Source organism: Pelobates fuscus, chromosome 5, assembly GCF_036172605.1.
Source record: "Pelobates fuscus isolate aPelFus1 chromosome 5, aPelFus1.pri, whole genome shotgun sequence".
NCBI lineage: Eukaryota > Metazoa > Chordata > Amphibia > Anura > Pelobatidae > Pelobates > Pelobates fuscus.
Genome location: NC_086321.1, coordinates 346,479,998 through 346,501,996, shown reverse-complemented (window position 1 = coordinate 346,501,996; position 21,999 = coordinate 346,479,998). Strand labels below are relative to the sequence as shown.

The 21,999-nt window shown below is 50.5% G+C and overlaps 41 non-coding genes across 41 annotated transcripts; all 41 read right to left on the bottom strand.

The window, feature by feature from the left end:
- Positions 1–22: 22 nt before the first annotated feature.
- On the bottom strand, positions 23–94 carry TRNAD-GUC (transfer RNA aspartic acid (anticodon GUC)). Its single transcript has one exon. It is a non-coding gene; the product is annotated as a tRNA-Asp (tRNA).
- Positions 95–930: 836 nt separating this feature from the next.
- On the bottom strand, positions 931–1,004 carry TRNAI-AAU (transfer RNA isoleucine (anticodon AAU)). Its single transcript has one exon. It is a non-coding gene; the product is annotated as a tRNA-Ile (tRNA).
- A 99-nt stretch (positions 1,005–1,103) lies between these two features.
- On the bottom strand, positions 1,104–1,175 carry TRNAD-GUC (transfer RNA aspartic acid (anticodon GUC)). The gene has a single exon. It is a non-coding gene; the product is annotated as a tRNA-Asp (tRNA).
- An 836-nt stretch (positions 1,176–2,011) lies between these two features.
- Positions 2,012–2,085, bottom strand: TRNAI-AAU (transfer RNA isoleucine (anticodon AAU)). Its single transcript has one exon. It is a non-coding gene; the product is annotated as a tRNA-Ile (tRNA).
- Positions 2,086–2,184: 99 nt separating this feature from the next.
- TRNAD-GUC (transfer RNA aspartic acid (anticodon GUC)) lies at positions 2,185–2,256 on the bottom strand. The gene has a single exon. It is a non-coding gene; the product is annotated as a tRNA-Asp (tRNA).
- Positions 2,257–3,092: 836 nt separating this feature from the next.
- On the bottom strand, positions 3,093–3,166 carry TRNAI-AAU (transfer RNA isoleucine (anticodon AAU)). The gene has a single exon. It is a non-coding gene; the product is annotated as a tRNA-Ile (tRNA).
- Positions 3,167–3,265: 99 nt separating this feature from the next.
- Positions 3,266–3,337, bottom strand: TRNAD-GUC (transfer RNA aspartic acid (anticodon GUC)). The gene has a single exon. It is a non-coding gene; the product is annotated as a tRNA-Asp (tRNA).
- Positions 3,338–4,173: 836 nt separating this feature from the next.
- Positions 4,174–4,247, bottom strand: TRNAI-AAU (transfer RNA isoleucine (anticodon AAU)). The gene has a single exon. It is a non-coding gene; the product is annotated as a tRNA-Ile (tRNA).
- Positions 4,248–4,346: 99 nt separating this feature from the next.
- On the bottom strand, positions 4,347–4,418 carry TRNAD-GUC (transfer RNA aspartic acid (anticodon GUC)). The gene has a single exon. It is a non-coding gene; the product is annotated as a tRNA-Asp (tRNA).
- Positions 4,419–5,254: 836 nt separating this feature from the next.
- On the bottom strand, positions 5,255–5,328 carry TRNAI-AAU (transfer RNA isoleucine (anticodon AAU)). Its single transcript has one exon. It is a non-coding gene; the product is annotated as a tRNA-Ile (tRNA).
- A 99-nt stretch (positions 5,329–5,427) lies between these two features.
- TRNAD-GUC (transfer RNA aspartic acid (anticodon GUC)) lies at positions 5,428–5,499 on the bottom strand. Its single transcript has one exon. It is a non-coding gene; the product is annotated as a tRNA-Asp (tRNA).
- Positions 5,500–6,335: 836 nt separating this feature from the next.
- Positions 6,336–6,409, bottom strand: TRNAI-AAU (transfer RNA isoleucine (anticodon AAU)). The gene has a single exon. It is a non-coding gene; the product is annotated as a tRNA-Ile (tRNA).
- Positions 6,410–6,508: 99 nt separating this feature from the next.
- Positions 6,509–6,580, bottom strand: TRNAD-GUC (transfer RNA aspartic acid (anticodon GUC)). Its single transcript has one exon. It is a non-coding gene; the product is annotated as a tRNA-Asp (tRNA).
- Positions 6,581–7,416: 836 nt separating this feature from the next.
- TRNAI-AAU (transfer RNA isoleucine (anticodon AAU)) lies at positions 7,417–7,490 on the bottom strand. Its single transcript has one exon. It is a non-coding gene; the product is annotated as a tRNA-Ile (tRNA).
- Positions 7,491–7,589: 99 nt separating this feature from the next.
- Positions 7,590–7,661, bottom strand: TRNAD-GUC (transfer RNA aspartic acid (anticodon GUC)). Its single transcript has one exon. It is a non-coding gene; the product is annotated as a tRNA-Asp (tRNA).
- An 836-nt stretch (positions 7,662–8,497) lies between these two features.
- TRNAI-AAU (transfer RNA isoleucine (anticodon AAU)) lies at positions 8,498–8,571 on the bottom strand. The gene has a single exon. It is a non-coding gene; the product is annotated as a tRNA-Ile (tRNA).
- A 99-nt stretch (positions 8,572–8,670) lies between these two features.
- TRNAD-GUC (transfer RNA aspartic acid (anticodon GUC)) lies at positions 8,671–8,742 on the bottom strand. Its single transcript has one exon. It is a non-coding gene; the product is annotated as a tRNA-Asp (tRNA).
- An 836-nt stretch (positions 8,743–9,578) lies between these two features.
- Positions 9,579–9,652, bottom strand: TRNAI-AAU (transfer RNA isoleucine (anticodon AAU)). The gene has a single exon. It is a non-coding gene; the product is annotated as a tRNA-Ile (tRNA).
- A 99-nt stretch (positions 9,653–9,751) lies between these two features.
- On the bottom strand, positions 9,752–9,823 carry TRNAD-GUC (transfer RNA aspartic acid (anticodon GUC)). The gene has a single exon. It is a non-coding gene; the product is annotated as a tRNA-Asp (tRNA).
- Positions 9,824–10,659: 836 nt separating this feature from the next.
- TRNAI-AAU (transfer RNA isoleucine (anticodon AAU)) lies at positions 10,660–10,733 on the bottom strand. The gene has a single exon. It is a non-coding gene; the product is annotated as a tRNA-Ile (tRNA).
- A 99-nt stretch (positions 10,734–10,832) lies between these two features.
- TRNAD-GUC (transfer RNA aspartic acid (anticodon GUC)) lies at positions 10,833–10,904 on the bottom strand. Its single transcript has one exon. It is a non-coding gene; the product is annotated as a tRNA-Asp (tRNA).
- An 836-nt stretch (positions 10,905–11,740) lies between these two features.
- TRNAI-AAU (transfer RNA isoleucine (anticodon AAU)) lies at positions 11,741–11,814 on the bottom strand. The gene has a single exon. It is a non-coding gene; the product is annotated as a tRNA-Ile (tRNA).
- A 99-nt stretch (positions 11,815–11,913) lies between these two features.
- Positions 11,914–11,985, bottom strand: TRNAD-GUC (transfer RNA aspartic acid (anticodon GUC)). The gene has a single exon. It is a non-coding gene; the product is annotated as a tRNA-Asp (tRNA).
- Positions 11,986–12,821: 836 nt separating this feature from the next.
- On the bottom strand, positions 12,822–12,895 carry TRNAI-AAU (transfer RNA isoleucine (anticodon AAU)). The gene has a single exon. It is a non-coding gene; the product is annotated as a tRNA-Ile (tRNA).
- A 99-nt stretch (positions 12,896–12,994) lies between these two features.
- Positions 12,995–13,066, bottom strand: TRNAD-GUC (transfer RNA aspartic acid (anticodon GUC)). Its single transcript has one exon. It is a non-coding gene; the product is annotated as a tRNA-Asp (tRNA).
- An 836-nt stretch (positions 13,067–13,902) lies between these two features.
- TRNAI-AAU (transfer RNA isoleucine (anticodon AAU)) lies at positions 13,903–13,976 on the bottom strand. Its single transcript has one exon. It is a non-coding gene; the product is annotated as a tRNA-Ile (tRNA).
- Positions 13,977–14,075: 99 nt separating this feature from the next.
- Positions 14,076–14,147, bottom strand: TRNAD-GUC (transfer RNA aspartic acid (anticodon GUC)). The gene has a single exon. It is a non-coding gene; the product is annotated as a tRNA-Asp (tRNA).
- An 836-nt stretch (positions 14,148–14,983) lies between these two features.
- TRNAI-AAU (transfer RNA isoleucine (anticodon AAU)) lies at positions 14,984–15,057 on the bottom strand. Its single transcript has one exon. It is a non-coding gene; the product is annotated as a tRNA-Ile (tRNA).
- A 99-nt stretch (positions 15,058–15,156) lies between these two features.
- On the bottom strand, positions 15,157–15,228 carry TRNAD-GUC (transfer RNA aspartic acid (anticodon GUC)). The gene has a single exon. It is a non-coding gene; the product is annotated as a tRNA-Asp (tRNA).
- Positions 15,229–16,064: 836 nt separating this feature from the next.
- Positions 16,065–16,138, bottom strand: TRNAI-AAU (transfer RNA isoleucine (anticodon AAU)). Its single transcript has one exon. It is a non-coding gene; the product is annotated as a tRNA-Ile (tRNA).
- A 99-nt stretch (positions 16,139–16,237) lies between these two features.
- Positions 16,238–16,309, bottom strand: TRNAD-GUC (transfer RNA aspartic acid (anticodon GUC)). Its single transcript has one exon. It is a non-coding gene; the product is annotated as a tRNA-Asp (tRNA).
- Positions 16,310–17,145: 836 nt separating this feature from the next.
- On the bottom strand, positions 17,146–17,219 carry TRNAI-AAU (transfer RNA isoleucine (anticodon AAU)). The gene has a single exon. It is a non-coding gene; the product is annotated as a tRNA-Ile (tRNA).
- Positions 17,220–17,318: 99 nt separating this feature from the next.
- On the bottom strand, positions 17,319–17,390 carry TRNAD-GUC (transfer RNA aspartic acid (anticodon GUC)). The gene has a single exon. It is a non-coding gene; the product is annotated as a tRNA-Asp (tRNA).
- An 836-nt stretch (positions 17,391–18,226) lies between these two features.
- Positions 18,227–18,300, bottom strand: TRNAI-AAU (transfer RNA isoleucine (anticodon AAU)). Its single transcript has one exon. It is a non-coding gene; the product is annotated as a tRNA-Ile (tRNA).
- Positions 18,301–18,399: 99 nt separating this feature from the next.
- Positions 18,400–18,471, bottom strand: TRNAD-GUC (transfer RNA aspartic acid (anticodon GUC)). Its single transcript has one exon. It is a non-coding gene; the product is annotated as a tRNA-Asp (tRNA).
- Positions 18,472–19,307: 836 nt separating this feature from the next.
- On the bottom strand, positions 19,308–19,381 carry TRNAI-AAU (transfer RNA isoleucine (anticodon AAU)). Its single transcript has one exon. It is a non-coding gene; the product is annotated as a tRNA-Ile (tRNA).
- Positions 19,382–19,480: 99 nt separating this feature from the next.
- TRNAD-GUC (transfer RNA aspartic acid (anticodon GUC)) lies at positions 19,481–19,552 on the bottom strand. Its single transcript has one exon. It is a non-coding gene; the product is annotated as a tRNA-Asp (tRNA).
- Positions 19,553–20,378: 826 nt separating this feature from the next.
- On the bottom strand, positions 20,379–20,452 carry TRNAI-AAU (transfer RNA isoleucine (anticodon AAU)). Its single transcript has one exon. It is a non-coding gene; the product is annotated as a tRNA-Ile (tRNA).
- Positions 20,453–20,551: 99 nt separating this feature from the next.
- On the bottom strand, positions 20,552–20,623 carry TRNAD-GUC (transfer RNA aspartic acid (anticodon GUC)). Its single transcript has one exon. It is a non-coding gene; the product is annotated as a tRNA-Asp (tRNA).
- Positions 20,624–21,460: 837 nt separating this feature from the next.
- Positions 21,461–21,534, bottom strand: TRNAI-AAU (transfer RNA isoleucine (anticodon AAU)). Its single transcript has one exon. It is a non-coding gene; the product is annotated as a tRNA-Ile (tRNA).
- Positions 21,535–21,633: 99 nt separating this feature from the next.
- TRNAD-GUC (transfer RNA aspartic acid (anticodon GUC)) lies at positions 21,634–21,705 on the bottom strand. The gene has a single exon. It is a non-coding gene; the product is annotated as a tRNA-Asp (tRNA).
- Positions 21,706–21,999: the final 294 nt, after the last annotated feature.

Genomic DNA, 21,999 nt, shown 5'->3' with positions numbered 1-21,999 from the left:
GCCAAAGGAAATAAAAATAGCACTCCCCGTCGGGGAATCGAACCCCGGTCTCCCGCGTGACAGGCGGGGATACTCACCACTATACTAACGAGGATGAGCTGTGCAGTGACGGCGTGCGGCTCGCAGTCACGGGGATATTTGCGATATGTGACGAAAGCCACTGGGCTTTGGAGAAGACTACTTGCCAGCCTTTTACCCTGTGACTATGGCCCCTTTAATTTATTGCGGCAGAGAGACCCTAATTGTGCCTATTGGGACTTTAAACGTTGGTTCTTCGAACTCCCGAACAGTCAAAGTGGCCGCCATTCGACATTCGAACGCGTGGTGGCAGCCATCTTGTTCGCATGGGCTAAAACCGCGAATAGGCTTCAGGGGGACCTAGCCGCGAACGTCCTGGAACTATTTTCGACATGAAAACCTCGCGGTTCCCGGCCGGTCCCCCAGCGGCACTTAGCTGCGATTCTGTGGAACTGTTTTGGGCATGAAATCCTGCGTTCGCCTGGGCAAAACTATGACTTCCATAGAATTTCTGAACCCCTGGTCCGATCTGGGTGATTTTTGGATATGTTGTCCACCCAGATCAGGGCTGTCAGGGGATGTAAGATTTACGGGGATGTGTTATGTTTCTGGGTACTTATGGGACTTTATAAAAAGGGGTGTTTCTTCTGCCCGTGGAAATTAAGTTAATGCATTAACTCCCTGAATTATATCACGGGCAGAGGGGAGGGATTGTTTACTGTATGTGGGAGTATCTTACTGTTAATTACTGTTTTCATTGCCTCCGCTAAAATTGCGGTCTGAGACAGATTTTTGCCGGCTGGACGCTTAAACGATCACTGGAGAGAAAAGCAATGTTAATTGCTGTTTTCATTGCCTCCGCTAAAATTGCATTCTGAGACAGCTTAAACAATTGCTGGAGAGAAAAGCAACTGGCCCGTGTGGGGATCGAACCCACGGCCTTGGCGTTATTAGCACCACGCTCTAACCAACTGAGCTAACCGGCCACGGCAGGGGGCAGCTGGCGTTCATGCTGATCCACACAAGCGAATGCTCCCGCGTCTTGTGCATATTAGAGGAGGCGGCCAAAGGAAATAAAAATAGCACTCCCCGTCGGGGAATCGAACCCCGGTCTCCCGCGTGACAGGCGGGGATACTCACCACTATACTAACGAGGATGAGCTGTGCAGTGACGGCGTGCGGCTCGCAGTCACGAGGATATTTGCGATATGTGACGAAAGCCACTGGGCTTTGGAGAAGACTACTTGCCAGCCTTTTACCCTGTGACTATGGCCCCTTTAATTTATTGCGGCAGAGAGACCCTAATTGTGCCTATTGGGACTTTAAACGTTGGTTCTTCGAACTCCCGAACAGTCAAAGTGGCCGCCATTCGACATTCGAACGCGTGGTGGCAGCCATCTTGTTCGCATGGGCTAAAACCGCGAATAGGCTTCAGGGGGACCTAGCCGCGAACGTCCTGGAACTATTTTCGACATGAAAACCTCGCGGTTCCCGGCCGGTCCCCCAGCGGCACTTAGCTGCGATTCTGTGGAACTGTTTTGGGCATGAAATCCTGCGTTCGCCTGGGCAAAACTATGACTTCCATAGAATTTCTGAACCCCTGGTCCGATCTGGGTGATTTTTGGATATGTTGTCCACCCAGATCAGGGCTGTCAGGGGATGTAAGATTTACGGGGATGTGTTATGTTTCTGGGTACTTATGGGACTTTATAAAAAGGGGTGTTTCTTCTGCCCGTGGAAATTAAGTTAATGCATTAACTCCCTGAATTATATCACGGGCAGAGGGGAGGGATTGTTTACTGTATGTGGGAGTATCTTACTGTTAATTACTGTTTTCATTGCCTCCGCTAAAATTGCGGTCTGAGACAGATTTTTGCCGGCTGGACGCTTAAACGATCACTGGAGAGAAAAGCAATGTTAATTACTGTTTTCATTGCCTCCGCTAAAATTGCATTCTGAGACAGCTTAAACAATCGCTGGAGAGAAAAGCAACTGGCCCGTGTGGGGATCGAACCCACGGCCTTGGCGTTATTAGCACCACGCTCTAACCAACTGAGCTAACCGGCCACGGCAGGGGGGAGCTGGCGTTCATGCTGATCCACACAAGCGAATGCTCCCGCGTCTTGTGCATATTAGAGGAGGCGGCCAAAGGAAATAAAAATAGCACTCCCCGTCGGGGAATCGAACCCCGGTCTCCCGCGTGACAGGCGGGGATACTCACCACTATACTAACGAGGATGAGCTGTGCAGTGACGGCGTGCGGCTCGCAGTCACGAGGATATTTGCGATATGTGACGAAAGCCACTGGGCTTTGGAGAAGACTACTTGCCAGCCTTTTACCCTGTGACTATGGCCCCTTTAATTTATTGCGGCAGAGAGACCCTAATTGTGCCTATTGGGACTTTAAACGTTGGTTCTTCGAACTCCCGAACAGTCAAAGTGGCCGCCATTCGACATTCGAACGCGTGGTGGCAGCCATCTTGTTCGCATGGGCTAAAACCGCGAATAGGCTTCAGGGGGACCTAGCCGCGAACGTCCTGGAACTATTTTCGACATGAAAACCTCGCGGTTCCCGGCCGGTCCCCCAGCGGCACTTAGCTGCGATTCTGTGGAACTGTTTTGGGCATGAAATCCTGCGTTCGCCTGGGCAAAACTATGACTTCCATAGAATTTCTGAACCCCTGGTCCGATCTGGGTGATTTTTGGATATGTTGTCCACCCAGATCAGGGCTGTCAGGGGATGTAAGATTTACGGGGATGTGTTATGTTTCTGGGTACTTATGGGACTTTATAAAAAGGGGTGTTTCTTCTGCCCGTGGAAATTAAGTTAATGCATTAACTCCCTGAATTATATCACGGGCAGAGGGGAGGGATTGTTTACTGTATGTGGGAGTATCTTACTGTTAATTACTGTTTTCATTGCCTCCGCTAAAATTGCGGTCTGAGACAGATTTTTGCCGGCTGGACGCTTAAACGATCACTGGAGAGAAAAGCAATGTTAATTACTGTTTTCATTGCCTCCGCTAAAATTGCATTCTGAGACAGCTTAAACAATCACTGGAGAGAAAAGCAACTGGCCCGTGTGGGGATCGAACCCACGGCCTTGGCGTTATTAGCACCACGCTCTAACCAACTGAGCTAACCGGCCACGGCAGGGGGGAGCTGGCGTTCATGCTGATCCACACAAGCGAATGCTCCCGCGTCTTGTGCATATTAGAGGAGGCGGCCAAAGGAAATAAAAATAGCACTCCCCGTCGGGGAATCGAACCCCGGTCTCCCGCGTGACAGGCGGGGATACTCACCACTATACTAACGAGGATGAGCTGTGCAGTGACGGCGTGCGGCTCGCAGTCACGGGGATATTTGCGATATGTGACGAAAGCCACTGGGCTTTGGAGAAGACTACTTGCCAGCCTTTTACCCTGTGACTATGGCCCCTTTAATTTATTGCGGCAGAGAGACCCTAATTGTGCCTATTGGGACTTTAAACGTTGGTTCTTCGAACTCCCGAACAGTCAAAGTGGCCGCCATTCGACATTCGAACGCGTGGTGGCAGCCATCTTGTTCGCATGGGCTAAAACCGCGAATAGGCTTCAGGGGGACCTAGCCGCGAACGTCCTGGAACTATTTTCGACATGAAAACCTCGCGGTTCCCGGCCGGTCCCCCAGCGGCACTTAGCTGCGATTCTGTGGAACTGTTTTGGGCATGAAATCCTGCGTTCGCCTGGGCAAAACTATGACTTCCATAGAATTTCTGAACCCCTGGTCCGATCTGGGTGATTTTTGGATATGTTGTCCACCCAGATCAGGGCTGTCAGGGGATGTAAGATTTACGGGGATGTGTTATGTTTCTGGGTACTTATGGGACTTTATAAAAAGGGGTGTTTCTTCTGCCCGTGGAAATTAAGTTAATGCATTAACTCCCTGAATTATATCACGGGCAGAGGGGAGGGATTGTTTACTGTATGTGGGAGTATCTTACTGTTAATTACTGTTTTCATTGCCTCCGCTAAAATTGCGGTCTGAGACAGATTTTTGCCGGCTGGACGCTTAAACGATCACTGGAGAGAAAAGCAATGTTAATTACTGTTTTCATTGCCTCCGCTAAAATTGCATTCTGAGACAGCTTAAACAATCGCTGGAGAGAAAAGCAACTGGCCCGTGTGGGGATCGAACCCACGGCCTTGGCGTTATTAGCACCACGCTCTAACCAACTGAGCTAACCGGCCACGGCAGGGGGGAGCTGGCGTTCATGCTGATCCACACAAGCGAATGCTCCCGCGTCTTGTGCATATTAGAGGAGGCGGCCAAAGGAAATAAAAATAGCACTCCCCGTCGGGGAATCGAACCCCGGTCTCCCGCGTGACAGGCGGGGATACTCACCACTATACTAACGAGGATGAGCTGTGCAGTGACGGCGTGCGGCTCGCAGTCACGGGGATATTTGCGATATGTGACGAAAGCCACTGGGCTTTGGAGAAGACTACTTGCCAGCCTTTTACCCTGTGACTATGGCCCCTTTAATTTATTGCGGCAGAGAGACCCTAATTGTGCCTATTGGGACTTTAAACGTTGGTTCTTCGAACTCCCGAACAGTCAAAGTGGCCGCCATTCGACATTCGAACGCGTGGTGGCAGCCATCTTGTTCGCATGGGCTAAAACCGCGAATAGGCTTCAGGGGGACCTAGCCGCGAACGTCCTGGAACTATTTTCGACATGAAAACCTCGCGGTTCCCGGCCGGTCCCCCAGCGGCACTTAGCTGCGATTCTGTGGAACTGTTTTGGGCATGAAATCCTGCGTTCGCCTGGGCAAAACTATGACTTCCATAGAATTTCTGAACCCCTGGTCCGATCTGGGTGATTTTTGGATATGTTGTCCACCCAGATCAGGGCTGTCAGGGGATGTAAGATTTACGGGGATGTGTTATGTTTCTGGGTACTTATGGGACTTTATAAAAAGGGGTGTTTCTTCTGCCCGTGGAAATTAAGTTAATGCATTAACTCCCTGAATTATATCACGGGCAGAGGGGAGGGATTGTTTACTGTATGTGGGAGTATCTTACTGTTAATTACTGTTTTCATTGCCTCCGCTAAAATTGCGGTCTGAGACAGATTTTTGCCGGCTGGACGCTTAAACGATCACTGGAGAGAAAAGCAATGTTAATTACTGTTTTCATTGCCTCCGCTAAAATTGCATTCTGAGACAGCTTAAACAATCGCTGGAGAGAAAAGCAACTGGCCCGTGTGGGGATCGAACCCACGGCCTTGGCGTTATTAGCACCACGCTCTAACCAACTGAGCTAACCGGCCACGGCAGGGGGGAGCTGGCGTTCATGCTGATCCACACAAGCGAATGCTCCCGCGTCTTGTGCATATTAGAGGAGGCGGCCAAAGGAAATAAAAATAGCACTCCCCGTCGGGGAATCGAACCCCGGTCTCCCGCGTGACAGGCGGGGATACTCACCACTATACTAACGAGGATGAGCTGTGCAGTGACGGCGTGCGGCTCGCAGTCACGGGGATATTTGCGATATGTGACGAAAGCCACTGGGCTTTGGAGAAGACTACTTGCCAGCCTTTTACCCTGTGACTATGGCCCCTTTAATTTATTGCGGCAGAGAGACCCTAATTGTGCCTATTGGGACTTTAAACGTTGGTTCTTCGAACTCCCGAACAGTCAAAGTGGCCGCCATTCGACATTCGAACGCGTGGTGGCTGCCATCTTGTTCGCATGGGCTAAAACCGCGAATAGGCTTCAGGGGGACCTAGCCGCGAACGTCCTGGAACTATTTTCGACATGAAAACCTCGCGGTTCCCGGCCGGTCCCCCAGCGGCACTTAGCTGCGATTCTGTGGAACTGTTTTGGGCATGAAATCCTGCGTTCGCCTGGGCAAAACTATGACTTCCATAGAATTTCTGAACCCCTGGTCCGATCTGGGTGATTTTTGGATATGTTGTCCACCCAGATCAGGGCTGTCAGGGGATGTAAGATTTACGGGGATGTGTTATGTTTCTGGGTACTTATGGGACTTTATAAAAAGGGGTGTTTCTTCTGCCCGTGGAAATTAAGTTAATGCATTAACTCCCTGAATTATATCACGGGCAGAGGGGAGGGATTGTTTACTGTATGTGGGAGTATCTTACTGTTAATTACTGTTTTCATTGCCTCCGCTAAAATTGCGGTCTGAGACAGATTTTTGCCGGCTGGACGCTTAAACGATCACTGGAGAGAAAAGCAATGTTAATTACTGTTTTCATTGCCTCCGCTAAAATTGCATTCTGAGACAGCTTAAACAATCGCTGGAGAGAAAAGCAACTGGCCCGTGTGGGGATCGAACCCACGGCCTTGGCGTTATTAGCACCACGCTCTAACCAACTGAGCTAACCGGCCACGGCAGGGGGGAGCTGGCGTTCATGCTGATCCACACAAGCAAATGCTCCCGCGTCTTGTGCATATTAGAGGAGGCGGCCAAAGGAAATAAAAATAGCACTCCCCGTCGGGGATTCGAACCCCGGTCTCCCGCGTGACAGGCGGGGATACTCACCACTATACTAACGAGGATGAGCTGTGCAGTGACGGCGTGCGGCTCGCAGTCACGGGGATATTTGCGATATGTGACGAAAGCCACTGGGCTTTGGAGAAGACTACTTGCCAGCCTTTTACCCTGTGACTATGGCCCCTTTAATTTATTGCGGCAGAGAGACCCTAATTGTGCCTATTGGGACTTTAAACGTTGGTTCTTCGAACTCCCGAACAGTCAAAGTGGCCGCCATTCGACATTCGAACGCGTGGTGGCAGCCATCTTGTTCGCATGGGCTAAAACCGCGAATAGGCTTCAGGGGGACCTAGCCGCGAACGTCCTGGAACTATTTTCGACATGAAAACCTCGCGGTTCCCGGCCGGTCCCCCAGCGGCACTTAGCTGCGATTCTGTGGAACTGTTTTGGGCATGAAATCCTGCGTTCGCCTGGGCAAAACTATGACTTCCATAGAATTTCTGAACCCCTGGTCCGATCTGGGTGATTTTTGGATATGTTGTCCACCCAGATCAGGGCTGTCAGGGGATGTAAGATTTACGGGGATGTGTTATGTTTCTGGGTACTTATGGGACTTTATAAAAAGGGGTGTTTCTTCTGCCCGTGGAAATTAAGTTAATGCATTAACTCCCTGAATTATATCACGGGCAGAGGGGAGGGATTGTTTACTGTATGTGGGAGTATCTTACTGTTAATTACTGTTTTCATTGCCTCCGCTAAAATTGCGGTCTGAGACAGATTTTTGCCGGCTGGACGCTTAAACGATCACTGGAGAGAAAAGCAATGTTAATTACTGTTTTCATTGCCTCCGCTAAAATTGCATTCTGAGACAGCTTAAACAATCGCTGGAGAGAAAAGCAACTGGCCCGTGTGGGGATCGAACCCACGGCCTTGGCGTTATTAGCACCACGCTCTAACCAACTGAGCTAACCGGCCACGGCAGGGGGGAGCTGGCGTTCATGCTGATCCACACAAGCGAATGCTCCCGCGTCTTGTGCATATTAGAGGAGGCGGCCAAAGGAAATAAAAATAGCACTCCCCGTCGGGGAATCGAACCCCGGTCTCCCGCGTGACAGGCGGGGATACTCACCACTATACTAACGAGGATGAGCTGTGCAGTGACGGCGTGCGGCTCGCAGTCACGGGGATATTTGCGATATGTGACGAAAGCCACTGGGCTTTGGAGAAGACTACTTGCCAGCCTTTTACCCTGTGACTATGGCCCCTTTAATTTATTGCGGCAGAGAGACCCTAATTGTGCCTATTGGGACTTTAAACGTTGGTTCTTCGAACTCCCGAACAGTCAAAGTGGCCGCCATTCGACATTCGAACGCGTGGTGGCAGCCATCTTGTTCGCATGGGCTAAAACCGCGAATAGGCTTCAGGGGGACCTAGCCGCGAACGTCCTGGAACTATTTTCGACATGAAAACCTCGCGGTTCCCGGCCGGTCCCCCAGCGGCACTTAGCTGCGATTCTGTGGAACTGTTTTGGGCATGAAATCCTGCGTTCGCCTGGGCAAAACTATGACTTCCATAGAATTTCTGAACCCCTGGTCCGATCTGGGTGATTTTTGGATATGTTGTCCACCCAGATCAGGGCTGTCAGGGGATGTAAGATTTACGGGGATGTGTTATGTTTCTGGGTACTTATGGGACTTTATAAAAAGGGGTGTTTCTTCTGCCCGTGGAAATTAAGTTAATGCATTAACTCCCTGAATTATATCACGGGCAGAGGGGAGGGATTGTTTACTGTATGTGGGAGTATCTTACTGTTAATTACTGTTTTCATTGCCTCCGCTAAAATTGCGGTCTGAGACAGATTTTTGCCGGCTGGACGCTTAAACGATCACTGGAGAGAAAAGCAATGTTAATTACTGTTTTCATTGCCTCCGCTAAAATTGCATTCTGAGACAGCTTAAACAATCGCTGGAGAGAAAAGCAACTGGCCCGTGTGGGGATCGAACCCACGGCCTTGGCGTTATTAGCACCACGCTCTAACCAACTGAGCTAACCGGCCACGGCAGGGGGGAGCTGGCGTTCATGCTGATCCACACAAGCGAATGCTCCCGCGTCTTGTGCATATTAGAGGAGGCGGCCAAAGGAAATAAAAATAGCACTCCCCGTCGGGGAATCGAACCCCGGTCTCCCGCGTGACAGGCGGGGATACTCACCACTATACTAACGAGGATGAGCTGTGCAGTGACGGCGTGCGGCTCGCAGTCACGGGGATATTTGCGATATGTGACGAAAGCCACTGGGCTTTGGAGAAGACTACTTGCCAGCCTTTTACCCTGTGACTATGGCCCCTTTAATTTATTGCGGCAGAGAGACCCTAATTGTGCCTATTGGGACTTTAAACGTTGGTTCTTCGAACTCCCGAACAGTCAAAGTGGCCGCCATTCGACATTCGAACGCGTGGTGGCAGCCATCTTGTTCGCATGGGCTAAAACCGCGAATAGGCTTCAGGGGGACCTAGCCGCGAACGTCCTGGAACTATTTTCGACATGAAAACCTCGCGGTTCCCGGCCGGTCCCCCAGCGGCACTTAGCTGCGATTCTGTGGAACTGTTTTGGGCATGAAATCCTGCGTTCGCCTGGGCAAAACTATGACTTCCATAGAATTTCTGAACCCCTGGTCCGATCTGGGTGATTTTTGGATATGTTGTCCACCCAGATCAGGGCTGTCAGGGGATGTAAGATTTACGGGGATGTGTTATGTTTCTGGGTACTTATGGGACTTTATAAAAAGGGGTGTTTCTTCTGCCCGTGGAAATTAAGTTAATGCATTAACTCCCTGAATTATATCACGGGCAGAGGGGAGGGATTGTTTACTGTATGTGGGAGTATCTTACTGTTAATTACTGTTTTCATTGCCTCCGCTAAAATTGCGGTCTGAGACAGATTTTTGCCGGCTGGACGCTTAAACGATCACTGGAGAGAAAAGCAATGTTAATTACTGTTTTCATTGCCTCCGCTAAAATTGCATTCTGAGACAGCTTAAACAATCGCTGGAGAGAAAAGCAACTGGCCCGTGTGGGGATCGAACCCACGGCCTTGGCGTTATTAGCACCACGCTCTAACCAACTGAGCTAACCGGCCACGGCAGGGGGGAGCTGGCGTTCATGCTGATCCACACAAGCGAATGCTCCCGCGTCTTGTGCATATTAGAGGAGGCGGCCAAAGGAAATAAAAATAGCACTCCCCGTCGGGGAATCGAACCCCGGTCTCCCGCATGACAGGCGGGGATACTCACCACTATACTAACGAGGATGAGCTGTGCAGTGACGGCGTGCGGCTCGCAGTCACGGGGATATTTGCGATATGTGACGAAAGCCACTGGGCTTTGGAGAAGACTACTTGCCAGCCTTTTACCCTGTGACTATGGCCCCTTTAATTTATTGCGGCAGAGAGACCCTAATTGTGCCTATTGGGACTTTAAACGTTGGTTCTTCGAACTCCCGAACAGTCAAAGTGGCCGCCATTCGACATTCGAACGCGTGGTGGCAGCCATCTTGTTCGCATGGGCTAAAACCGCGAATAGGCTTCAGGGGGACCTAGCCGCGAACGTCCTGGAACTATTTTCGACATGAAAACCTCGCGGTTCCCGGCCGGTCCCCCAGCGGCACTTAGCTGCGATTCTGTGGAACTGTTTTGGGCATGAAATCCTGCGTTCGCCTGGGCAAAACTATGACTTCCATAGAATTTCTGAACCCCTGGTCCGATCTGGGTGATTTTTGGATATGTTGTCCACCCAGATCAGGGCTGTCAGGGGATGTAAGATTTACGGGGATGTGTTATGTTTCTGGGTACTTATGGGACTTTATAAAAAGGGGTGTTTCTTCTGCCCGTGGAAATTAAGTTAATGCATTAACTCCCTGAATTATATCACGGGCAGAGGGGAGGGATTGTTTACTGTATGTGGGAGTATCTTACTGTTAATTACTGTTTTCATTGCCTCCGCTAAAATTGCGGTCTGAGACAGATTTTTGCCGGCTGGACGCTTAAACGATCACTGGAGAGAAAAGCAATGTTAATTACTGTTTTCATTGCCTCCGCTAAAATTGCATTCTGAGACAGCTTAAACAATCGCTGGAGAGAAAAGCAACTGGCCCGTGTGGGGATCGAACCCACGGCCTTGGCGATATTAGCACCACGCTCTAACCAACTGAGCTAACCGGCCACGGCAGGGGGGAGCTGGCGTTCATGCTGATCCACACAAGCGAATGCTCCCGCGTCTTGTGCATATTAGAGGAGGCGGCCAAAGGAAATAAAAATAGCACTCCCCGTCGGGGAATCGAACCCCGGTCTCCCGCGTGACAGGCGGGGATACTCACCACTATACTAACGAGGATGAGCTGTGCAGTGACGGCGTGCGGCTCGCAGTCACGGGGATATTTGCGATATGTGACGAAAGCCACTGGGCTTTGGAGAAGACTACTTGCCAGCCTTTTACCCTGTGACTATGGCCCCTTTAATTTATTGCGGCAGAGAGACCCTAATTGTGCCTATTGGGACTTTAAACGTTGGTTCTTCGAACTCCCGAACAGTCAAAGTGGCCGCCATTCGACATTCGAACGCGTGGTGGCAGCCATCTTGTTCGCATGGGCTAAAACCGCGAATAGGCTTCAGGGGGACCTAGCCGCGAACGTCCTGGAACTATTTTCGACATGAAAACCTCGCGGTTCCCGGCCGGTCCCCCAGCGGCACTTAGCTGCGATTCTGTGGAACTGTTTTGGGCATGAAATCCTGCGTTCGCCTGGGCAAAACTATGACTTCCATAGAATTTCTGAACCCCTGGTCCGATCTGGGTGATTTTTGGATATGTTGTCCACCCAGATCAGGGCTGTCAGGGGATGTAAGATTTACGGGGATGTGTTATGTTTCTGGGTACTTATGGGACTTTATAAAAAGGGGTGTTTCTTCTGCCCGTGGAAATTAAGTTAATGCATTAACTCCCTGAATTATATCACGGGCAGAGGGGAGGGATTGTTTACTGTATGTGGGAGTATCTTACTGTTAATTACTGTTTTCATTGCCTCCGCTAAAATTGCGGTCTGAGACAGATTTTTGCCGGCTGGACGCTTAAACGATCACTGGAGAGAAAAGCAATGTTAATTACTGTTTTCATTGCCTCCGCTAAAATTGCATTCTGAGACAGCTTAAACAATCGCTGGAGAGAAAAGCAACTGGCCCGTGTGGGGATCGAACCCACGGCCTTGGCGTTATTAGCACCACGCTCTAACCAACTGAGCTAACCGGCCACGGCAGGGGGGAGCTGGCGTTCATGCTGATCCACACAAGCGAATGCTCCCGCGTCTTGTGCATATTAGAGGAGGCGGCCAAAGGAAATAAAAATAGCACTCCCCGTCGGGGAATCGAACCCCGGTCTCCCGCGTGACAGGCGGGGATACTCACCACTATACTAACGAGGATGAGCTGTGCAGTGACGGCGTGCGGCTCGCAGTCACGGGGATATTTGCGATATGTGACGAAAGCCACTGGGCTTTGGAGAAGACTACTTGCCAGCCTTTTACCCTGTGACTATGGCCCCTTTAATTTATTGCGGCAGAGAGACCCTAATTGTGCCTATTGGGACTTTAAACGTTGGTTCTTCGAACTCCCGAACAGTCAAAGTGGCCGCCATTCGACATTCGAACGCGTGGTGGCAGCCATCTTGTTCGCATGGGCTAAAACCGCGAATAGGCTTCAGGGGGACCTAGCCGCGAACGTCCTGGAACTATTTTCGACATGAAAACCTCGCGGTTCCCGGCCGGTCCCCCAGCGGCACTTAGCTGCGATTCTGTGGAACTGTTTTGGGCATGAAATCCTGCGTTCGCCTGGGCAAAACTATGACTTCCATAGAATTTCTGAACCCCTGGTCCGATCTGGGTGATTTTTGGATATGTTGTCCACCCAGATCAGGGCTGTCAGGGGATGTAAGATTTACGGGGATGTGTTATGTTTCTGGGTACTTATGGGACTTTATAAAAAGGGGTGTTTCTTCTGCCCGTGGAAATTAAGTTAATGCATTAACTCCCTGAATTATATCACGGGCAGAGGGGAGGGATTGTTTACTGTATGTGGGAGTATCTTACTGTTAATTACTGTTTTCATTGCCTCCGCTAAAATTGCGGTCTGAGACAGATTTTTGCCGGCTGGACGCTTAAACGATCACTGGAGAGAAAAGCAATGTTAATTACTGTTTTCATTGCCTCCGCTAAAATTGCATTCTGAGACAGCTTAAACAATCGCTGGAGAGAAAAGCAACTGGCCCGTGTGGGGATCGAACCCACGGCCTTGGCGTTATTAGCACCACGCTCTAACCAACTGAGCTAACCGGCCACGGCAGGGGGGAGCTGGCGTTCATGCTGATCCACACAAGCGAATGCTCCCGCGTCTTGTGCATATTAGAGGAGGCGGCCAAAGGAAATAAAAATAGCACTCCCCGTCGGGGAATCGAACCCCGGTCTCCCGCGTGACAGGCGGGGATACTCACCACTATACTAACGAGGATGAGCTGTGCAGTGACGGCGTGCGGCTCGCAGTCACGGGGATATTTGCGATATGTGACGAAAGCCACTGGGCTTTGGAGAAGACTACTTGCCAGCCTTTTACCCTGTGACTATGGCCCCTTTAATTTATTGCGGCAGAGAGACCCTAATTGTGCCTATTGGGACTTTAAACGTTGGTTCTTCGAACTCCCGAACAGTCAAAGTGGCCGCCATTCGACATTCGAACGCGTGGTGGCAGCCATCTTGTTCGCATGGGCTAAAACCGCGAATAGGCTTCAGGGGGACCTAGCCGCGAACGTCCTGGAACTATTTTCGACATGAAAACCTCGCGGTTCCCGGCCGGTCCCCCAGCGGCACTTAGCTGCGATTCTGTGGAACTGTTTTGGGCATGAAATCCTGCGTTCGCCTGGGCAAAACTATGACTTCCATAGAATTTCTGAACCCCTGGTCCGATCTGGGTGATTTTTGGATATGTTGTCCACCCAGATCAGGGCTGTCAGGGGATGTAAGATTTACGGGGATGTGTTATGTTTCTGGGTACTTATGGGACTTTATAAAAAGGGGTGTTTCTTCTGCCCGTGGAAATTAAGTTAATGCATTAACTCCCTGAATTATATCACGGGCAGAGGGGAGGGATTGTTTACTGTATGTGGGAGTATCTTACTGTTAATTACTGTTTTCATTGCCTCCGCTAAAATTGCGGTCTGAGACAGATTTTTGCCGGCTGGACGCTTAAACGATCACTGGAGAGAAAAGCAATGTTAATTACTGTTTTCATTGCCTCCGCTAAAATTGCATTCTGAGACAGCTTAAACAATCGCTGGAGAGAAAAGCAACTGGCCCGTGTGGGGATCAAACCCACGGCCTTGGCGTTATTAGCACCACGCTCTAACCAACTGAGCTAACCGGCCACGGCAGGGGGGAGCTGGCGTTCATGCTGATCCACACAAGCGAATGCTCCCGCGTCTTGTGCATATTAGAGGAGGCGGCCAAAGGAAATAAAAATAGCACTCCCCGTCGGGGAATCGAACCCCGGTCTCCCGCGTGACAGGCGGGGATACTCACCACTATACTAACGAGGATGAGCTGTGCAGTGACGGCGTGCGGCTCGCAGTCACGGGGATATTTGCGATATGTGACGAAAGCCACTGGGCTTTGGAGAAGACTACTTGCCAGCCTTTTACCCTGTGACTATGGCCCCTTTAATTTATTGCGGCAGAGAGACCCTAATTGTGCCTATTGGGACTTTAAACGTTGGTTCTTCGAACTCCCGAACAGTCAAAGTGGCCGCCATTCGACATTCGAACGCGTGGTGGCAGCCATCTTGTTCGCATGGGCTAAAACCGCGAATAGGCTTCAGGGGGACCTAGCCGCGAACGTCCTGGAACTATTTTCGACATGAAAACCTCGCGGTTCCCGGCCGGTCCCCCAGCGGCACTTAGCTGCGATTCTGTGGAACTGTTTTGGGCATGAAATCCTGCGTTCGCCTGGGCAAAACTATGACTTCCATAGAATTTCTGAACCCCTGGTCCGATCTGGGTGATTTTTGGATATGTTGTCCACCCAGATCAGGGCTGTCAGGGGATGTAAGATTTACGGGGATGTGTTATGTTTCTGGGTACTTATGGGACTTTATAAAAAGGGGTGTTTCTTCTGCCCGTGGAAATTAAGTTAATGCATTAACTCCCTGAATTATATCACGGGCAGAGGGGAGGGATTGTTTACTGTATGTGGGAGTATCTTACTGTTAATTACTGTTTTCATTGCCTCCGCTAAAATTGCGGTCTGAGACAGATTTTTGCCGGCTGGACGCTTAAACGATCACTGGAGAGAAAAGCAATGTTAATTACTGTTTTCATTGCCTCCGCTAAAATTGCATTCTGAGACAGCTTAAACAATCGCTGGAGAGAAAAGCAACTGGCCCGTGTGGGGATCGAACCCACGGCCTTGGCGTTATTAGCACCACGCTCTAACCAACTGAGCTAACCGGCCACGGCAGGGGGGAGCTGGCGTTCATGCTGATCCACACAAGCGAATGCTCCCGCGTCTTGTGCATATTAGAGGAGGCGGCCAAAGGAAATAAAAATAGCACTCCCCGTCGGGGAATCGAACCCCGGTCTCCCGCGTGACAGGCGGGGATACTCACCACTATACTAACGAGGATGAGCTGTGCAGTGACGGCGTGCGGCTCGCAGTCACGGGGATATTTGCGATATGTGACGAAAGCCACTGGGCTTTGGAGAAGACTACTTGCCAGCCTTTTACCCTGTGACTATGGCCCCTTTAATTTATTGCGGCAGAGAGACCCTAATTGTGCCTATTGGGACTTTAAACGTTGGTTCTTCGAACTCCCGAACAGTCAAAGTGGCCGCCATTCGACATTCGAACGCGTGGTGGCAGCCATCTTGTTCGCATGGGCTAAAACCGCGAATAGGCTTCAGGGGGACCTAGCCGCGAACGTCCTGGAACTATTTTCGACATGAAAACCTCGCGGTTCCCGGCCGGTCCCCCAGCGGCACTTAGCTGCGATTCTGTGGAACTGTTTTGGGCATGAAATCCTGCGTTCGCCTGGGCAAAACTATGACTTCCATAGAATTTCTGAACCCCTGGTCCGATCTGGGTGATTTTTGGATATGTTGTCCACCCAGATCAGGGCTGTCAGGGGATGTAAGATTTACGGGGATGTGTTATGTTTCTGGGTACTTATGGGACTTTATAAAAAGGGGTGTTTCTTCTGCCCGTGGAAATTAAGTTAATGCATTAACTCCCTGAATTATATCACGGGCAGAGGGGAGGGATTGTTTACTGTATGTGGGAGTATCTTACTGTTAATTACTGTTTTCATTGCCTCCGCTAAAATTGCGGTCTGAGACAGATTTTTGCCGGCTGGACGCTTAAACGATCACTGGAGAGAAAAGCAATGTTAATTACTGTTTTCATTGCCTCCGCTAAAATTGCATTCTGAGACAGCTTAAACAATCGCTGGAGAGAAAAGCAACTGGCCCGTGTGGGGATCGAACCCACGGCCTTGGCGTTATTAGCACCACGCTCTAACCAACTGAGCTAACCGGCCACGGCAGGGGGGAGCTGGCGTTCATGCTGATCCACACAAGCGAATGCTCCCGCGTCTTGTGCATATTAGAGGAGGCGGCCAAAGGAAATAAAAATAGCACTCCCCGTCGGGGAATCGAACCCCGGTCTCCCGCGTGACAGGCGGGGATACTCACCACTATACTAACGAGGATGAGCTGTGCAGTGACGGCGTGCGGCTCGCAGTCACGGGGATATTTGCGATATGTGACGAAAGCCACTGGGCTTTGGAGAAGACTACTTGCCAGCCTTTTACCCTGTGACTATGGCCCCTTTAATTTATTGCGGCAGAGAGACCCTAATTGTGCCTATTGGGACTTTAAACGTTGATTCTTCGAACTCCCGAACAGTCAAAGTGGCCGCCATTCGACATTCGAACGCGTGGTGGCAGCCATCTTGTTCGCATGGGCTAAAACCGCGAATAGGCTTCAGGGGGACCTAGCCGCGAACGTCCTGGAACTATTTTCGACATGAAAACCTCGCGGTTCCCGGCCGGTCCCCCAGCGGCACTTAGCTGCGATTCTGTGGAACTGTTTTGGGCATGAAATCCTGCGTTCGCCTGGGCAAAACTATGACTTCCATAGAATTTCTGAACCCCTGGTCCGATCTGGGTGATTTTTGGATATGTTGTCCACCCAGATCAGGGCTGTCAGGGGATGTAAGATTTACGGGGATGTGTTATGTTTCTGGGTACTTATGGGACTTTATAAAAAGGGGTGTTTCTTCTGCCCGTGGAAATTAAGTTAATGCATTAACTCCCTGAATTATATCACGGGCAGAGGGGAGGGATTGTTTACTGTATGTGGGAGTATCTTACTGTTAATTACTGTTTTCATTGCCTCCGCTAAAATTGCGGTCTGAGACAGATTTTTGCCGGCTGGACGCTTAAACGATCACTGGAGAGAAAAGCAATGTTAATTACTGTTTTCATTGCCTCCGCTAAAATTGCATTCTGAGACAGCTTAAACAATCGCTGGAGAGAAAAGCAACTGGCCCGTGTGGGGATCGAACCCACGGCCTTGGCGTTATTAGCACCACGCTCTAACCAACTGAGCTAACCGGCCACGGCAGGGGGGAGCTGGCGTTCATGCTGATCCACACAAGCGAATGCTCCCGCGTCTTGTGCATATTAGAGGAGGCGGCCAAAGGAAATAAAAATAGCACTCCCCATCGGGGAATCGAACCCCGGTCTCCCGCGTGACAGGCGGGGATACTCACCACTATACTAACGAGGATGAGCTGTGCAGTGACGGCGTGCGGCTCGCAGTCACGGGGATATTTGCGATATGTGACGAAAGCCACTGGGCTTTGGAGAAGACTACTTGCCAGCCTTTTACCCTGTGACTATGGCCCCTTTAATTTATTGCGGCAGAGAGACCCTAATTGTGCCTATTGGGACTTTAAACGTTGGTTCTTCGAACTCCCGAACAGTCAAAGTGGCCGCCATTCGACATTCGAACGCGTGGTGGCAGCCATCTTGTTCGCATGGGCTAAAACCGCGAATAGGCTTCAGGGGGACCTAGCCGCGAACGTCCTGGAACTATTTTCGACATGAAAACCTCGCGGTTCCCGGCCGGTCCCCCAGCGGCACTTAGCTGCGATTCTGTGGAACTGTTTTGGGCATGAAATCCTGCGTTCGCCTGGGCAAAACTATGACTTCCATAGAATTTCTGAACCCCTGGTCCGATCTGGGTGATTTTTGGATATGTTGTCCACCCAGATCAGGGCTGTCAGGGGATGTAAGATTTACGGGGATGTGTTATGTTTCTGGGTACTTATGGGACTTTATAAAAAGGGGTGTTTCTTCTGCCCGTGGAAATTAAGTTAATGCATTAACTCCCTGAATTATATCACGGGCAGAGGGGAGGGATTGTTTACTGTATGTGGGAGTATCTTACTGTTAATTACTGTTTTCATTGCCTCCGCTAAAATTGCGGTCTGAGACAGATTTTTGCCGGCTGGACGCTTAAACGATCACTGGAGAGAAAAGCAATGTTAATTACTGTTTTCATTGCCTCCGCTAAAATTGCATTCTGAGACAGCTTAAACAATCGCTGGAGAGAAAAGCAACTGGCCCGTGTGGGGATCGAACCCACGGCCTTGGCGTTATTAGCACCACGCTCTAACCAACTGAGCTAACCGGCCACGGCAGGGGGGAGCTGGCGTTCATGCTGATCCACACAAGCGAATGCTCCCGCGTCTTGTGCATATTAGAGGAGGCGGCCAAAGGAAATAAAAATAGCACTCCCCGTCGGGGAATCGAACCCCGGTCTCCCGCGTGACAGGCGGGGATACTCACCACTATACTAACGAGGATGAGCTGTGCAGTGACGGCGTGCGGCTCGCAGTCACGGGGATATTTGCGATATGTGACGAAAGCCACTGGGCTTTGGAGAAGACTACTTGCCAGCCTTTTACCCTGTGACTATGGCCCCTTTAATTTATTGCGGCAGAGAGACCCTAATTGTGCCTATTGGGACTTTAAACGTTGGTTCTTCGAACTCCCGAACAGTCAAAGTGGCCGCCATTCGACATTCGAACGCGTGGTGGCAGCCATCTTGTTCGCATGGGCTAAAACCGCGAATAGGCTTCAGGGGGACCTAGCCGCGAACGTCCTGGAACTATTTTCGACATGAAAACCTCGCGGTTCCCGGCCGGTCCCCCAGCGGCACTTAGCTGCGATTCTGTGGAACTGTTTTGGGCATGAAATCCTGCGTTCGCCTGGGCAAAACTATGACTTCCATAGAATTTCTGAACCCCTGGTCCGATCTGGGTGATTTTTGGATATGTTGTCCACCCAGATCAGGGCTGTCAGGGGATGTAAGATTTACGGGGATGTGTTATGTTTCTGGGTACTTATGGGACTTTATAAAAAGGGGTGTTTCTTCTGCCCGTGGAAATTAAGTTAATGCATTAACTCCCTGAATTATATCACGGGCAGAGGGGAGGGATTGTTTACTGTATGTGGGAGTATCTTACTGTTAATTACTGTTTTCATTGCCTCCGCTAAAATTGCGGTCTGAGACAGATTTTTGCCGGCTGGACGCTTAAACGATCACTGGAGAGAAAAGCAATGTTAATTACTGTTTTCATTGCCTCCGCTAAAATTGCATTCTGAGACAGCTTAAACAATCGCTGGAGAGAAAAGCAACTGGCCCGTGTGGGGATCGAACCCACGGCCTTGGCGTTATTAGCACCACGCTCTAACCAACTGAGCTAACCGGCCACGGCAGGGGGGAGCTGGCGTTCATGCTGATCCACACAAGCGAATGCTCCCGCGTCTTGTGCATATTAGAGGAGGCGGCCAAAGGAAATAAAAATAGCACTCCCCATCGGGGAATCGAACCCCGGTCTCCCGCGTGACAGGCGGGGATACTCACCACTATACTAACGAGGATGAGCTGTGCAGTGACGGCGTGCGGCTCGCAGTCACGGGGATATTTGCGATATGTGACGAAAGCCACTGGGCTTTGGAGAAGACTACTTGCCAGCCTTTTACCCTGTGACTATGGCCCCTTTAATTTATTGCGGCAGAGAGACCCTAATTGTGCCTATTGGGACTTTAAACGTTGGTTCTTCGAACTCCCGAACAGTCAAAGTGGCCGCCATTCGACATTCGAACGCGTGGTGGCAGCCATCTTGTTCGCATGGGCTAAAACCGCGAATAGGCTTCAGGGGGACCTAGCCGCGAACGTCCTGGAACTATTTTCGACATGAAAACCTCGCGGTTCCCGGCCGGTCCCCCAGCGGCACTTAGCTGCGATTCTGTGGAACTGTTTTGGGCATGAAATCCTGCGTTCGCCTGGGCAAAACTATGACTTCCATAGAATTTCTGAACCCCTGGTCCGATCTGGGTGATTTTTGGATATGTTGTCCACCCAGATCAGGGCTGTCAGGGGATGTAAGATTTACGGGGATGTGTTATGTTTCTGGGTACTTATGGGACTTTATAAAAAGGGGTGTTTCTTCTGCCCGTGGAAATTAAGTTAATGCATTAACTCCCTGAATTATATCACGGGCAGATGTTTACTGTATGTGGGAGTATCTTACTGTTAATTACTGTTTTCATTGCCTCCGCTAAAATTGCGGTCTGAGACAGATTTTTGCCGGCTGGACGCTTAAACGATCACTGGAGAGAAAAGCAATGTTAATTACTGTTTTCATTGCCTCCGCTAAAATTGCATTCTGAGACAGCTTAAACAATCGCTGGAGAGAAAAGCAACTGGCCCGTGTGGGGATCGAACCCACGGCCTTGGCGTTATTAGCACCACGCTCTAACCAACTGAGCTAACCGGCCACGGCAGGGGGGAGCTGGCGTTCATGCTGATCCACACAAGCGAATGCTCCCGCGTCTTGTGCATATTAGAGGAGGCGGCCAAAGGAAATAAAAATAGCACTCCCCGTCGGGGAATCGAACCCCGGTCTCCCGCGTGACAGGCGGGGATACTCACCACTATACTAACGAGGATGAGCTGTGCAGTGACGGCGTGCGGCTCGCAGTCACGGGGATATTTGCGATATGTGACGAAAGCCACTGGGCTTTGGAGAAGACTACTTGCCAGCCTTTTACCCTGTGACTATGGCCCCTTTAATTTATTGCGGCAGAGAGACCCTAATTGTGCCTATTGGGACTTTAAACGTTGGTTCTTCGAACTCCCGAACAGTCAAAGTGGCCGCCATTCGACATTCGAACGCGTGGTGGCAGCCATCTTGTTCGCATGGGCTAAAACCGCGAATAGGCTTCAGGGGGACCTAGCCGCGAACGTCCTGGAACTATTTTCGACATGAAAACCTCGCGGTTCCCGGCCGGTCCCCCAGCGGCACTTAGCTGCGATTCTGTGGAACTGTTTTGGGCATGAAATCCTGCGTTCGCCTGGGCAAAACTATGACTTCCATAGAATTTCTGAACCCCTGGTCCGATCTGGGTGATTTTTGGATATGTTGTCCACCCAGATCAGGGCTGTCAGGGGATGTAAGATTTACGGGGATGTGTTATGTTTCTGGGTACTTATGGGACTTTATAAAAAGGGGTGTTTCTTCTGCCCGTGGAAATTAAGTTAATGCATTAACTCCCTGAATTATATCACGGGCAGAGGGGAGGGATTGTTTACTGTATGTGGGAGTATCTTACTGTTAATTACTGTTTTCATTGCCTCCGCTAAAATTGCGGTCTGAGACAGATTTTTGCCGGCTGGACGCTTAAACGATCACTGGAGAGAAAAGCAATGTTAATTACTTTTTTTCATTGCCTCCGCTAAAATTGCATTCTGAGACAGCTTAAACAATCGCTGGAGAGAAAAGCAACTGGCCCGTGTGGGGATCGAACCCACGGCCTTGGCGTTATTAGCACCACGCTCTAACCAACTGAGCTAACCGGCCACGGCAGGGGGGAGCTGGCGTTCATGCTGATCCACACAAGCGAATGCTCCCGCGTCTTGTGCATATTAGAGGAGGCGGCCAAAGGAAATAAAAATAGCACTCCCCGTCGGGGAATCGAACCCCGGTCTCCCGCGTGACAGGCGGGGATACTCACCACTATACTAACGAGGATGAGCTGTGCAGCGACGGCGTGCGGCTCGCAGTCACGGGGATATTTGCGATATGTGACGAAAGCCACTGGGCTTTGGAGAAGACTACTTGCCAGCCTTTTACCCTGTGACTATGGCCCCTTTAATTTATTGCGGCAGAGAGACCCTAATTGTGCCTATTGGGACTTTAAACGTTGGTTCTTCGAACTCCCGAACAGTCAAAGTGGCCGCCATTCGACATTCGAACGCGTGGTGGCAGCCATCTTGTTCGCATGGGCTAAAACCGCGAATAGGCTTCAGGGGGACCTAGCCGCGA